The following is a 3,474-nucleotide window of genomic DNA, read 5'->3' on the forward strand; positions in this document are numbered from 1 at the left end:
GGTAAGAGCAGGGGATCGGAGATCGGTTCTCAGCACCCACACTGTGCACCTGGCAGCCACTTACACCGTCCTTGTCTGAACTTTGTGAGTACTGTACTCACACAAGCCCACATACACACACACACACACACACACACACACACACACACACACACACACACACACAAGTGTGGGGACCGAATAAAGGAGAATAATAAGACAGAAGACCCTGAGGAGGATATGTGGTTTCCCTCTCCAGCCAGGACAATGACCCCACACACACCCTCCTTCAAGAACTAGAGTCTTTCCCCTGCTTCTAGAATCCTCAAACATGAAATGACTGTGGTCCGAGGCATCTCAAAGCATTACTGTGCTGTAAAGTACAGATCTCTGTCTAGAACACAAATAAGCAGTAGAGTTTGAGGAGTCACCAACCCAAGATGATGAATGTAATGGATCAATGATAAAACTTATAAATTACAAGACATTAATGATCATTATATGCATATTAGGTCAGGCTCTCAGGGCTAGAAAAGATCAGAAGTCTCAAAAAAAAATGCTGATCTGTCAATGTCCCTGTCAGTTGGCATTGCCCTAATTACATGGGATTCCATGTTTTAATTCACAACTCCTGCAAGGAAAATAACCCATTAGAATGTCGCTCTCACTCTGTGAGCTCACAGTCTGGCAATGGTGGCTACAGATGTGGGCAGGCTTCACCACTCATGTTTCTTAAAAGCTCCAGAGTGGATACAGAAGCAAGGCCAGGCTCTCCCACGTTCAGCACTGGGGCAGAATGTCACCAGGGTCTCTTCTGAGAAGGCTTAGGCATGGCTTGCTATCTCTGAAATCAGTTCTAGTCTCCATGACATAAAGGGAGAGAGGAAAGCCACTGGGCAGTTCCGAGGCTCTGGAAGTGGATGTTTGATGTTCTTGTAACACATGCATATTCATGTGTTCTTGTGTATGCATATGAAAACATGACTGTGTGTGTGCATACATGTAGAAGCCAGAAGTCAACAGCAGGTGTCTTACTTTCGACCCTACATTATAAACTGTCCCACCTTATTGAGACAGGGCCTCTCACTGAAGAGAGGCTTACCAGTTTAGCAAGGCTAGCTGGCTAGTGAGTACCAGGGAGCCTCCTGTCTCCATCCCCCAGTGCTTGGATTACAGATGCATGCCTCCATGGCCATCTTTGTGATAATGTGTGTACAGTATGTGGTTTGAGTGTGGGCATGTATTGACACTGCACACATGGCAGTCTAAGGACAACCACCCTTGACGGTCCTCACCTTCCCCCATCAAGACAAGGTCTCATTGCTGCTACCGCAAGACTGACTGGTCCATGAGCTTCCAGGATTCTCCTGTCTCCACATACCCTGCTTTATGTGACATCCAGGGATGTGAACTCTGGTCTTCCCATTGGTTTGACACCCTGAACCACCTCCCCAGGCCTCCTGGGCCCAGTTTTTTATATGGGTCCTGGGGATCCGAACTCAGGTCTTCAGGCTTATGTTGGGGCTGAGCTTCCCGCCCATACATGTCCTACTCCGTCAAGTGAAGATTCAGAGGACTTGACACCAACTTCCTCTTCACAGCATCCGTAATCGGCCACCACCACCTTCCCACTAGGAGTCTGTTCCCTAGTACATCTCTCTCAATGACTAGAAGAACCAAGTTTTATATATATAACTCGTAAGATTACAGGACTTCCACATGAATCACTGCTTCTACCCTCCCACATCCTTCCCAACCATCTGACACTCTGGGGGAAAAATGTTTCATTGGGTCTTCCCTACCACAAATTAAATGTGCAGAGAAAACCAGGCCAGATGTCCAGTGAGCCAGCCAGGATCACATCCTTCCTTACTAAACACAAGGCTCATTCAAAGGGACTTGGATGGGCCAGGGACACCCCCTTGGCCCAGTTAGAGATAGAAATGAAATTCTTCTCGGTGAGTGCATCAGCCAAGCCAGAACAGTAAAGCATTTTAAAGCCTTTATTAAGTCTCTCTTCTCCCCCCTGTGGCATGAGGGCCTTTATAAGGGCCTGGGTGGCTGGCCAGGCTTCCTGCATCCCATAGGCCTTCTTCACAGGGAGAGCAGTTTGGAGGAACAGAATAGTGCACAAAACAGGGAGACTAGGCCCAGGTGAAGACGAAAGTTTCAATGTTGATGGTAAATGGGAAAACCTCTGTGACAAAGCTGAACTCTGGACAAAGAGCCAGGGGCAGAATTCCCGCCAGCCCCAGCCTCCTCCTCACAGCTGCAAAAGAGCTAACTTGTCGACAGTCCTTCCAAAGAACACAGCCTCTGAGGGCTGAGCTTTCTTTCCTCTTACTAAGGCAGAGGACTGGAGTGAGGAATGAGGGCGAATGGGAAGAATCAAAGCTATAATCATCCTAACAGATCTTCTTTTGGATAGCTGGGGCTCCGCCAAGCTGTGAAAGTATCAGCTCATCTCAGAGGTGAGTGATCCCTTGAGGTTGGCCTCTCAGTTGCTAGAAAGTGGCACCGTGAATCCAGGGTCCGCCTCCATGCTCTTTGTTATAGCTCGACTGGTGATGATGAGCACAAACTTTCTGCCTGTGAAAGTAAAATCCATGAGATAACACATGGAAAAGCAAAGAAGGCATCAAGTAACCGGAAGTGTGTGTCCCACAAACATCACCACCACCCTCACACTGCTCAGGCAAGTGGACATGCTCTTCCTGACCCCACGCTTCCAGGGAAGCCCGCGGCTGACTCCACAGCTCTCCTGACTACCTCACCCACCCACCCACCCACCCCAGGAGGACGGGACCAGAGTTAAGGGGGCTGAGGGGGGAAGCACTTGCCCACATTGAAGAGGTGGCAGGTCTGGAGAGGGTCCAGGCCATCTGCTTACAGCTCTCCCCGAATAGGAGGGTGCCTTTCTGGGTAGGACAGAAGAACTGCAAAGACAAAGGAGAAGCATAGTGGAGATCTGCCGGGGAGCTGCTCCAGCATGTAAGTACAGTCACACAGACTGTGGGCCAGAGTCACTTCCTGGTAACCACCGCTAAGCAAATGGGATGCTCACTCGCTCGCTCGGGGCCTCCGGGTCTCAACCTGGACCTTGTGGGCGTCCTTCTATCTTGACAATGGTCCCTATCTTCCTGCAGAGTCCTCACCAACCAGCTGATCAGCTAGAGGCCAGCTTGCCTTCATCCCTGAGAAAAGTCTACTGCAAAATAACTGCCAACTGCTCTCCTCCGGCCGTTAGCCCAACCCTCGGCCACGCCCATCAGAGCGGCTCCTCCAATCAGAGGCCTCTTACTCCCTGTCCGCTCTGGAGTTCTAGAATGTCCCAGGGACTTGGAGTTAGTCCTTCCTGGGCCCTAGGAAACAAACATCTGCCCACCAGAAAGCTGGCACGTGGGACCACAAAAGGAGTGGAAGCCGCCCAAAACACAGGGCTGTCCGGAGTGGCTCCAGAAGGCGCAGACCCCTTGAAAGTCTCTCAGTCACGGA

At 50.3% G+C, this 3,474-nt stretch overlaps 1 long non-coding RNA gene across 1 annotated transcript; it reads right to left on the reverse strand.

Moving 5' to 3' along the window:
- Positions 1-1,967: 1,967 nt before the first annotated feature.
- LOC131926555 (uncharacterized) lies at positions 1,968-3,222 on the reverse strand. Its single transcript, XR_009383514.1, has 3 exons — positions 3,044-3,222; positions 2,816-2,915; positions 1,968-2,564 (listed from the first exon to the last, which is right to left on the reverse strand). It is a non-coding gene; the product is annotated as an uncharacterized LOC131926555 (long non-coding RNA).
- Positions 3,223-3,474: the final 252 nt, after the last annotated feature.

This window comes from Peromyscus eremicus, chromosome 16_21 (assembly GCF_949786415.1).
Source record: "Peromyscus eremicus chromosome 16_21, PerEre_H2_v1, whole genome shotgun sequence".
NCBI lineage: Eukaryota > Metazoa > Chordata > Mammalia > Rodentia > Cricetidae > Peromyscus > Peromyscus eremicus.